This window comes from Nymphalis io, chromosome 16, assembly GCF_905147045.1.
Source record: "Nymphalis io chromosome 16, ilAglIoxx1.1, whole genome shotgun sequence".
In the NCBI taxonomy this organism is placed as follows: Eukaryota; Metazoa; Arthropoda; class Insecta; order Lepidoptera; family Nymphalidae; genus Nymphalis; species Nymphalis io.
Genome location: NC_065903.1, coordinates 4,229,228 through 4,242,438, shown reverse-complemented (window position 1 = coordinate 4,242,438; position 13,211 = coordinate 4,229,228). Strand labels below are relative to the sequence as shown.

The 13,211-nt window shown below is 31.0% G+C and overlaps 1 non-coding gene across 1 annotated transcript; it reads left to right on the top strand.

Moving 5' to 3' along the window:
• Positions 1-1,957: 1,957 nt before the first annotated feature.
• Positions 1,958-2,030, top strand: Trnar-acg (transfer RNA arginine (anticodon ACG)). Its single transcript has one exon. It is a non-coding gene; the product is annotated as a tRNA-Arg (tRNA).
• Positions 2,031-13,211: the final 11,181 nt, after the last annotated feature.

Below are 13,211 nucleotides of genomic sequence, written 5' to 3'. Positions count from 1 at the left end.
GAATAAAATCTACTATGAACATAACATAATGCACGTGGACAATATAATCCTTATTTTTTATTGATAAAACAGCTTATTAATCACTAAACAAAAAAAGAAAATTATCTCATATTAATTATATAATGTGTAATCTGTGCAGTAAAGTATATTTATAATCATGAATTTGTGCATGTGACTTTTTATTATCATTATCAAGATCAGCTATTGGCTTCCACATTTAGGTCAAAAATTAAATAGAGTGCATACATTACGTGTCCCAGGAAAAAAAGGTTTGCGAAAAAAACGTTGCAAAAATTTGTATTATTGTATTATTTTAGAGGTATTGTTATTATAGCGGTCAAAAAGTTTGATTTAAAAAATATTACTTCTATCATCTATAAAGACCTTTCATGACTTTTGATTAGCTTAATATTATTATCATCGTATAATTATTTATATTATATCATTTAGACCCGCAAATGATACACTGTAGAGTCAAAACAGTGCTGAGTCTACACAAAGACGCAATTTCTCTCTAACGAATTTCTTTAGCAAGGTCACCATTAGACGGAAATTAAATAATTTCCTAATAAATTAAATTCATTCCCAATTCGTCACTCCCCACTTATACTTCCGTTTTACAGAATACCAAAATGGCCGACATTTCAAAAACAATTAGCTGTCTGACAATTGAATGTGAATCAAATACGAAACTCGCTTCGAATTTCCTTTATCGTTTGTACTTGTATGTATTTTTCGATAAAACTAACGTGTTGTAGCTTCTTTTACATTTTATCTATTACTAGTTGGCCTTCTTGACTCCTCGTATTGGTTCTCTTATATAGTATCTTAATTCGTAGTTGAAAAAATAAGTTAAAATAAATATTTTAGACAGAATTGATTGAAACCCTCTCAGTGAGCGTTTACTTTTCAAGTTCATCGGAGTTACAGATTTGGAGATCTTGCTATGACTCAGTGAGTCAGTCACTATATATATATAGTAAGTGGGCATCACCACTCATAGACATTGGCGTTAAAAGAAATGTTGATTTACGCTTATATCGCCAATGCGCCACCAACCTTGGGAGCTAAGATGTTATGTCCATTGTGCCTGTTAATACACTGGCTCACTCATCCTTCGAACTGGAACACGACAATACCAAGTACTGTGGGTGGATGGTATCTACCCAGACGAGTTTAGTAAAACTCCACAGTGCACTCCACACTTATACTGTAGCGAATGGAAAAGAGTGGGCGCGACATTATGAATTTAATTACTAAAACCAAAAAATCCCTTTGCGTCTTTAAAAAAATAAATTTATGTATATAATTTGTTAGATACATTTGAATTTTATCCATAGTAAGTTCATTCACTTGATATTATAAATATATAAAATGCCATGTTGATCTAGTGGATCCCTTGTTTGTCTGCTTTTTATTTATTTAAGAACTTTACTTACTTACTTGGAACAAAGGTCACTCTCTGCCAGTCAAACTTTAGGCTAAGCAGAAATCTGTGAATGAGGTAAACAATATATTATCAACAGAACACATTTACGCACATATTTATAAAACTATAAAAATACATAAATATATACATTCATACATATATAATATGCCACAAAATATATACAGAAGTCATGAAGTCTCAGAATTAAAAACCGGGTCACCGGAAAAATGAAAAGTATAATTTTTTGACAATCGGCGTCGTTGCCGGAGCCATTGTCCCAGTGAGTGAAATATGTCCTAAACTTGAAAATAATAATAATTCTGATTTGAAATAAATCAAAATCTGTTTTCATAATATACCTTTTAAATGAAATTTCATAATATACAGTACATAAATACAGTACATATATTTTTCATCTAGGCTCTTATAAGTACTTTAAAATAGTAAAAGTGATTTATTAGTCTGCTAGTTTTAATACATAGTAAGGTTCGTGTGATATGATAGCTCATGAAGAAATGTTATCAACCAGGCCCTGTGGCGCAATGGATAACGCGTCTGACTACGGATCAGAAGATTCCAGGTTCGAATCCTGGCAGGGTCGAATACAAGTTTTATTATTTTAAATTAAAATAATAAAATATTATTTGATTTTAGTACAGTCGTATTATCTTTTAATAAATCATTATGTGTAGAAGTAAGTAAGTGTACTAACATGGTTTTCTAAACAATATATTTTTTAATTCTCCTATTGCTATGGCAACAAAATTAATAACGCTCTTAACAATAACAATATATTTGAACTATAACAACAACACAACAAACAATCTTAAGTTGCCTATTCGTGACTTAATACAAGAAAAAAAATCTTCCGAACGATTCCTTGTGTAAAGTGTATCGTCTGGCACGACGAGGTGTCACGGTAGTATGCGTAAGTGATCGCGTTAATGTATTTTTCCAGAGAATATCTTAACAATATTGTTATCAAAATTTATTTAATTGATTAGTTAAGTGAATATTTCTACCGAATTAACGTTTTTAATCATGGGATCTACGATGCTGTGATTCTTGTATCTAAATTTTTACTTCAAAATCGATGCAAAGTAACGCTTGAGTAACTTGTAAGTGGACGGTATCCATTGCTAACAGTAAATCATTGTTGTACAAAATAATAGAAAACAAATGTTCTACATTTTGCATGCAACTTGTTAAAACATCTGTTCTTGATTTATCTTTTACGTGCACTTGAATTTCAGTTTTGTTCAATACAATCTTGGGACGAAGATTTACGAAATAGACACATAAGTTTGTTAAATAACATTGATATTACACTTAAAAAATATATTTAGAAGAACAATGATTACGTCCGCCATCTCAGAAGTTTCTAGAAGAACTAATTCGTAATTTTTTAAATTACATATTTAAGTAAACACGTATCATAAAAAAATATAATCTCTTGAAAATATACTATTACTATAAAAACATAAAAGTTAAATTAAAAAACGGCTTAAAGAAGGCATCTAGGCGTCATGAGCAAGCTTCAAACCCCCGCTCATCTGGGGGCGCATACACTTGTCAAGAGTGCGGCCGAAGGATCCATTCTCGCATTGGTCTCTTTAGTCATGAACGCAAATACCTTCGCGATGCTGCTTAAATCGTATGACAAAGATGCATAGGCCTATATATATAACCTAATATATATATATATATATATATATATATATATATATATATATATATAGTTATGCAAAGTTGGTGAGAAGTTTGATATCCTGCTGATTCCAGATGAACCAGCAGCATCAGTTCGGATCTACTATATCATTAGCCCTTTTCTAGTTGTTTGCATCCCTCCAACAACTAGAAAAGGGCTGATGAATATTTTAGATTGTCACCCTTGAAACAAAAAAAAACTAAATCAAAATTGGTTCATCTGTTTAGGAGATACGATGTCACAGCAAACACTCTGATATACCCGTTATACTTACTACCCCAACCCCTTGCATCAGGTTTAAAATAGCTTCGCTGATTTAAAGTCCCCTTTAATATTATGATCAGTTACTTGCCTTCAAATATTAGAAACACTTGGTTACTTTGTGATGGGGCTTAAATCACTTAAAGCTATAGTTACTGCGCATTACTGGGAAACTCCAAAGCAATGTGAGAAAATATATTCAAAAAGTTTTTTTCTTATATGTATGTTTATGAGAAAAATTGATATTCAAACTAAGATTTTTTTTATTGAATATTTGAACTACTGAGTATTTGAATATCTATATGAAGTGCGAAGCATGAAAAGGAATCTATATAATTCTTTTAAAAAGTAATTTGAACTTTTTAATTTAAAAAAAAATTGCACGTCGGATGTTTTATATGACGTCGTAAATAATTCACCACGCGGTTCCGCGATGACATTTTATTTTAGTTTTATTTTATGTTCAACGGACGATTTATTGAAAAATACGAATAGCATCCGTAAAGAAAATGCATTATTAAAATTATAAGCTAAGCGTTCCTTTTTTTTAAATTGAAATTAAATGCAAGTAAAGAGCATACTTAGGATTATTATAATTTCTTTTTATTTCGATGTGACGTTCGTTTGTGGTGAAATAAAATGATTACATACCACAAAATACACATATAATAACATGTGTATTTTATATATAATACTGTTTTGTCTAAACAAAATTATTACAAAAACAGCTTAAAAATAAAGATTAATATATGAATAAAATTAAATTAAATATTTTTAATTGTAATTTTAAATTAGTGATTAATAATTTTTATATGGATAAATAGTAATTTGAAGTGACAATTATTGACAGTGGGTAAAATATGACTAGGCTTTCAGACTAAAAAAAGTTACGCAATTTACATTGTCTATAAGGATACGCTAGAGTTTACTCTAAGGAAGCTCTCGATGGTCGTACCCGGACTGGCTGATGATCAGTTGTTGTTCCATTAATGTAATATCAAAAATCAAAATATTCTTTATTTAAATAGCTTTTTATGTAAGCACTTTCTATTGGTTCTACCACTTTTTAATGGTTGGTACCAGTTATAGAAATAAATTAGTTAATTTATTTTATTTTATTTACTCAAGTCAACCGGGTTTTAAAAAAAGTATACCATATTATTTGCTAAACCTTTTCAAATACAAGTATTTTTATATAACAGAAGATACAGCTAATTTAATTTAACTTCTATAACTTTTTTTTACTGGTGGTAGGGCTTTGTGCAAGCTCGTCTGGGTAGGTACCACCCACTCATCAGATATTCTACCGCAAAACAGCAATACTTGATATTGTTGTGTTCCGGTTTGAAGGGTGAGTGAGCCAGTGTAATTACAGGCACAAGGGACATAAAATCTTAGTTCCCAAGGTTGGTGGCGCATTGGATATGTAAGCGATGGTTGACATTTCTTACAATGCCAATGTCTAAGAGCGTTGGTGACCACTTACCATCAGGTGGCCCATATGCTCGTCCGCCTTCCTTTTCTATAAAAAAAAAAAACTTAATTTAATAAATTACATAATTACAACTACACACTACTACAGCTGTGTGAACTAAAAACAATAGCAAAAACAGGGAGACGATAAAAATCATACTATAGGATTATGGCCTCAAAGTGAAACAAAATAATATTTATTTGTTTTTATTTTTTCTGTAAATAAATTAACAGTAGCTTCTGTGACTAATAACTCAAAAAGAAATAATTTATATTATCGTGGTATTCGACAATGGGCTTGTAATGTGGAGAAATAGAATATTTTTACATATATACCAAAAAGCTCTGTAATCATTTTAACTCCCCATAACAAGAAGTTCATAATACTAAAATTATAACAATAAAATTACCCACTTAATTTTAAATAACAAATATTCTCATCTCATTTAATTAATATTATATTCTATGAATGAAAGAAATGGGTGATGTGGTTATAAAGTGAAAAGAAGACCGAAAAAAAGATAAATGGAAATTGCAAAGAATAAAATGACTCAAAAACATAAAAAAATATGTGAATGGAATGGAAAAAAACACACCACAGCCAACCACCGTCTCTATTTTAAAAAGTAGAGGTGACAATAGCCAAACGATTCATTGAATTGTTGATATTAACATCGCTTTCTATCGCTGAAATCGTAGCGCTGTAAGCAAATGACGCACTTAGAGTGTACAGCTTAATTTAAAACAATCGATAAGAAAATTTATAATGAAGTCTTTATAATAATATAATATATAATAATTATATAATAAAAAATAAATTCAATAAGGTACAGATTCACATTCTGTAAAGAAAGAAATGTAACTAATTAAAACAAATGAACATAAAGTATACTTTATGGGATTCAATCAGTTGTACCAGAAAGCAATCGAATGCTTGCAAAGTTGTAATCAATATCAAAACTTCAAATATCTATATCAGAATATCTGATATATATATATATATATCAGATATGCATCAATCAAATCAATCAACAGCCAATCGTTGTCCACTGCTGAACATAGGCCTCTCCCAAGGTGCGCCAAAGCTCCCTGTCCTCCGCCTTCCGCATCCAGTTGGTGCCCGCCACCTTCTTAAGGTCGTCGGTCCACCTGGCTGGAGGGCGCCCTACGCTGCGCTTGCCGATTCGCGGTCTCCACTCTAGGACTCGTCTGCTCCAACGGCCATCGGTCCTACGACATACGTGACCAGCCCACTGCCACTTCAGCCTGCTAATTTTGCAAGCTATGTCGGTGACTCCGGTTCTTTTCCGGATAATCTCATTTCTGATCTTATCCTTCAAAGATACTCCGAGCATAGCTCGCTCCATAGCACGCTGAGTGACTTTGAATTTGTGGACTAGTCCCGCAGTTAGTGTCCACGTTTCGGCACCGTATGTCATGGCAGGTAAGACGCATTGGTTGAAGACTTTCGTCTTCAAACATTGCGGTATAGACGACTTGAGGACTTGACGAAGGTTGCCAAATGCTGCCCATCCCAAGCGAATTCTTCGATCGGCTTCCTTCTCGAAGTTGTTCCTACCGACTTGTATTATCTGTCCTAGGTAGGTATATTCACTAACAACTTCGAGAGGTTTCCCCTCGACGTATATCGGTCCCGGCACGACATGCCTATTGAACATAACCTTGGTCTTGTCCAAGTTCATACCGAGACCGACACACCGGGAAGACTCGCCTAGGCTACGCAGCATTTCGGTGAGTTGTTCCAGCGACTCTGCTATGATGACGATATCGTCGGCAAATCGAAGGTGTGAGATGTACTCGCCGTTTACATTGACTCCATACCTAGTCCAATCCAGCGTTTTGAAAACGTCTTCCAACGCGTTGGTGAACAGTTTCGGGGATATTACATCCCCCTGTCTCACCCCTCTGCGCAGTTGGATCGCCTTCGTCTTACAGTCCTGGATGTGGACAGTCATTGTAGCGGCGTTGTACAGACATCTCAGATATGCATAAACCTTATATATATATATACTGACTGACTGACTGTCACCATCAAAATTTGCATACATCCTAAGTTAGCACAAGGAGGAAAATGCAACCCTTAAGATTTAACCACAAAGATGTGATGTGATTTATGTATGCAAAATATTTCATTTTTGAATAAAAAAACTGGAAATTAAGCAATTCTGAACGATGGCGTCAGCAAAGCAGCGGGTAAAGCGCTAGTTATATTATAATAACGAACTCATTGAGTTTATTTTGTAAGACTTACATAAATATTTAGAATGTTTTTCGTTATTATTTCACCTGTTCGTTTCCAAGTTTCGTCCTCGCTGATAACTTAATACCTCGGGCTTGAATACAAATAGATTTCCGAGAGCAGGGCGTTTTATGAATATTTTTTACTCGTGCAAAATTCTAGTATTTCAATTAGAAATTTATAAAAAATTGCGTTATAAAGCACGAATAATTGTGAACAATAGATGCTAAATAAAGAATTGAATTCGCTTTTGAAATTCAACGTATCTATTGCCTATGAAATTAAATAATAAAAAAAGTTCAATTAACTAGTAAAGTAAAAACAATATTAAGATATTTAGATTAACGAAAACAATAATATTGCTTGTTATTTTTTATGGCCAGCTATTTGAGAAAATCTAAAATTTTAAACGCTATTAACATTTAAAAAAATATGAAAACACGCATTTTTAAATCAATCGACAAGTTTATATTTTCCTAAGGTTGATATAAAATTCGAAGGTATAAATAATTTAATACGCTATTTTTCAACACTGATACAGATTTTAATATTATGTCAAAGTAGTATGTGACCAAACGGAAAGTATACTCTTCTAAACAAATTGAGAATTTACCAAATCGGCACCATAAATTACGGAGTTCAGGAGTAACAAACATAGAAAAAATTACAACTGAATTAAGCTTTCTTTTTTGTAATCGGTTAAAAATGTGTATTTTATATACTTTTGATTTTTTTTGTCAAACGAAGCAAATTTGTAACACTTAGTAACAACTAAGTTTATTTATTCAGAATCCGACTGAATTTATAAAAAGAAAAAAGAAATATTACCCATGTCTGACAGTCATTCGTTGAGTAAGTCTGACGTAATCAAAGGGTTTAACGTGAAAACTTCTGGTTAGGTGGAGTATATGTTTTTCAAGCTTAGATTTGCTATATAGAGTTTTTAGAATGTTTTACATGACATACAGTCTTTCACATTAAATATTTTTTTCAAACTTATCTTATTAATACATACATTAATTCTTACTGATTTAACGAAAATATAGCATGACTACATAGTATGAATATAATATATAAGAATCAAACGATCTTTTATTTACTTCACAAAATAAATTTATGACATTGTCATGACTGAAATATTATTTTAATTCGGTGGTAGGTAGGTATCAGATATTCTATCGCCAAACACCATTGGTTTCCGGTTTGAAGGATGAGCCAGTGTAACTACAGGTACAAACGACCTGAATGAAACACCACTCGTTCCCTAGACAAAGACATTTTATTAAAATAAATAACCTAATAGTATTTCTTTTGAAAAAATATAGCGTGATTCTGAAAAACAAATAAAATAAACAACGCCACCTGTTGTTCAATTTAGGGACTTGACACAGAATAGTACATTAGGTTGCAAGTTTGGCAGCGCATTGACAATGTAAGGGCTGATTAATATTTCTAACAGTGGCTATTTCATAAAAAGGATGTTGGCAGGTTTTACTAGTCTAACTATATAAATAATTATTTGTTAATGATGAATTGAATTATTTCCTATAAAATACATCTAAATGAGTTGAAACTTGGTACACTCGTTGTTTGTTCTTGAAGGTTTCTGGATATGATGCTGACGAAAAAGTTAAAAGACATAAAAATTAAAGTTATTACAAAACATGCCGAACACATGTTTGTTCTTGATAAAAAATAAACACTTCCGTTATATTTAGAGATACATTATAAATTTAAAGGAAAATTTCATAAACCGATACAAAATTCATGAGTATAAAATTCTAATTGTACATAGCTACATAAGTCGTATTAAATATGGTATTGGTAAAAAAGTACTCGATCCATAACAAATTCAATAAGACAATTTTAAGAGTTTTCTTTAAACATTCCAGCCAAATATGCAAATGGCAGAGAAGTTATAATCTCACCCTGAATAATGAAATTTTAATTAATGCTCGGTCAATAAAGAAGAAAAAGTTGATAAAAATTTATATTATAATTTCGTGTTCGCAAATTAGTTTTCGTCGTAAGTAAAATAAGTAAGTTTTTGATTGTAACATTTATTCAACTTTTATATGAAGATTGTTCGGGGAGTCCGGAAAAATTCTATCTATAAATCGTTTCAAAATATTCTAAAATCAAAGTTCATATAAGAGGTCATGTAAGATGAATTTTACTAAAACATATCAAAGTATACCTTTGTTAATTGAACAAACGTATTATGTTCCGTGTAAAGTTTATTTATATTTTTTAAGCTATTAACAATATACCAATGAAATTCTTTATGGAATATATGAAATAAAATATAATCACTTTTTATTAAAATTCAATACATTTAAATCAGATCGTCAGAACATTTTTTTCAATTAAACCACATATCGTTAAATATTTTCTCGTATTCGCAATAAAATATATATTTAATATATAAATTATTATGACACACATTATCTTATATAATTCTTTCCAAAATATTGCAATTAAATTTGCTAAATGAAACGAAATAACTCCATGTTTAGAATATTAAATTTATTTTTAATAATTAAAATTAATAATTAATATATAAATGTTCAGATGCTTAATTTGTTTTTATAATTAATCTCGGTAGTAAACAAGGCGCGGAAACTGGTTTATGTCAGATTAAAATATGCCAACAGAGCCGTTCACCAACCACCAATTACTATTCACCAACTTACTTGGAACAGTGTGCTGAAAGCTTCGAACCTTCTCTAAATATGACAAATGCCTTTGCCCAGGTTTGGGACATTTACATTTATTTTACTTTTTCCTGGACATCTATAGAGCAGAGATGACCTAGTAGTTAGATCAGAATCTTAACCGATGATTACGGTTTTAAACCCAGGCAAAATCTACTGAATTTTCGTGTGCCAAATTTGTTTTTATAATTCATCTCATGCTCTGCGGTGAAGAAAAACGTCGTGAGGAACCCTGCATATGTCGATGTTACTGAAATTCTGCCACATGTGTATCGAGTAATCTGAGTAGCAGCGTCCCAACATGAAGAGGATCCTTAGCCCAGCAGTGGGACATTTACGTGCTATTCATTTCCTGTAAATATGTATTTAATAATAATTTGGTTTAATGTGCTTATAAAAAAATAATTATGTAATTTAATACTAATTTTTAATCATACTAACAGTAATTTTGTTAAACTTGCGACCCGACAAAACCCCTAATTTTCGTACAAAGGGACCCACATAATATTCGAAGCTTTCGATCCATTCATCAAATACTTTGAATAAATCATGTACCACTAAGAGTCAGTATAATAAAATTGACGGGAAAATCTTCGACAGATAGCTTGAGGGAGTTTATAATGACATTAGCGACTGATATCATTTTATGAAATATTTATTATTCGGGGACAAAGTGAAAATTTTGCTGTGCCGTCATTTTGTCGAAGCCTTAACTTAAAATGAATGATTATTATTTAGTAACGTATTATAATTGAATTTGAAATGTAACATTCAATCTAATATTCCATTATATTAATTAAAACATAATATATTATATATTGGAAATATTTACATATATAGAGTTCATTGTTATTTGACTGGTGAAAAGTATTGTTTTTTTTTTAAATAGTTATAATTTTGAAAATAATATAATATTTAACATTTTCTTATCTTCTTAAATAAAAAGTTAAGCACATTGTAGCAATAGCATAACGTTAATACATTAACGCACAAAATTTTAAGAGAAAACATTATTTTATTTAGCGATATTTAAAAAAAAACTTTATATATTTTTAAGATAATTCTATTACTGATGATATGATGATACAACAACTTCTAATATTATAAATGTCAATGTGAATTTGTTGGTGTGTCTTCCTTTCGCGCGGCAACGGATGGAGCTGATGTATATAGTTGGTGATAATTTCCGGACTTAAGAATGACATAGGCTATTCCTCGTTGCGGGTAAAGAGCAACAGTTATTTCAACTTCAAATCGAAGAAAATCGTAGGTTATTAAATGAAATCAAACTATAATCACAAATGTAATATTGTAAAAATCAAATAACATTACATAACTAATAGGCACTCGAAATAAAAATTTCTATACTCTATTTATGTGATATACAATTGCGATTTCAAATTATCTTTTATTATTTTTCTTTTACATAGAGGATTACCTCGTTCACCTGAACATAGTGCTGAACACAGTGGTACAAGTTTTATTGCAATATTTATGGTTCGTTTGGGATGGAACAACGCAGCGTGTGCCAAGCCGTTGTAATAGTGACCGCTTAGGTGAGAGTCAGTAACGATAACACAATTTTGTGATACAGTTTTTGTACCTTTTATAGTTACCTACATTTCAAACAGTAATACTTGGTATTGTTGTGTTCCGGTTTGGAGGGTGAGTGAGTCGGTGTAATTTCAGGCACAAGGGACATAACATCTTAGTTCCCAAGGTTGGTGGCGCATTGGTGATGTAAGCGATGGTTAACATTTCATACAATGCTAATACGCTCGTCCGCCTTCCTATTCTATTAAAAAAATCATTTAGATGAGTTTTGCAATGGGTCTGACTAGAAATTTGACGAATATTCACATCCATAAGAATAGATATAATTTACTTAAACTCAGGTCAACTTTTTAGTCATCGATTACTAAAAAGTTTCTCTTTAACCAACACAACTCTTTATAACATTAGTAAAGTAACAGTCTGTACATAATATCTCGCTGCTGGACTTAAAGCACCTCTATTTTACAAGCTTTTATTTAACTTGCAACGAACATCGTTCGGGTGGAATCTTGCAACTCAATTTTAAAGCAGATATCTTCAACCGATTGAGCTGGCACTTTTTAAGGATAAGTTTAAAATAAAATTTATCAACATTTTTTTTACTTATAAAATTAAACATTTGTCCAGACGGGTCATGCAAATAAGTAAGTAGATATTAAGAAATCATTGCGTCCATTCAAAGATCTCAATTCTATCCCGTATAGAGAGCTTCGAAGCCATGCTAACATAACATACATAAGCCATTAATTGAATTGAAGACTCTGAAGATATAAATGCAAAAATTGTATTTCGTTGAACTTAGAGTGAAATTTTTATACATTTTACAAAGGACCTTATAATATTTAATTAAATAAGAACTTACTAAATTTTTTCTATAATATGAGTATATTTTATTGGTTTTAAAAATGTAAATTACAATTTTACAATTATTCTCAAGCCAGCAGATGGGATTTGTGTTCGAAGGATTAATAAAATTACTATCTATATATATTTTTAAAACCAGCAACGAACTATTTAATCATATAGCATGATGGCGATTATTTTATTTTAAAAATGAGGTCTACCTGACCGATTTCAGCCACAGCAACTAATCTTAAGATAGATTAGCTAGTCACTAGAACATTGAGTTAAAACAATATTGCTATGCCGTTGCTTTCTCTTCCGTTAACGAATACAATAAGGCTTAGTTGAACGAAACCAGAATTTACACGTGTTTAGATGTCGTGTTACAAATTGAAAAACATTTTCAACTTATTATTAGCCTATAAGTCTGCTTTCGATTTAAATTACGCCTTTTTCTTAAAGCAAAATGTAACTGTACTTTAAAGTATGTACAAATATATAAACACGCAAACTATACCGAGACAAACATATAACGTAACTCCTAAATGTATATATTCTGTGTTGTAGAATAAATTTTGATCACTTACACGAGTTCATGGCCTATATAAAATAACCTATTCTGACGCGTAAATAAATCCCTCGGGTATCCGTGGGCCAGATTCTGTAATTACGAGAAGACGTGTGATGTTACGATATTGGATATTTGACATGATAAAGGAAAATTGGATTAGTTATGAAACGATTAATATATTAATTTAAAATGTTACCAACGTCAATTAAAAAAATATGACTTATTACGTATTAATAATTATTAATTAAGTATAAGCGTAGGACAATTGCTATTTATACATGATTAAGATTAATAAATTAACTTAACTATGTTTTAATATTTACGTAAGTTATTTAAAAAGGTGAGACATATCGTTGAGTTTTAATTATCCAGAAAATTTTAAGATGTTAACTCTATTG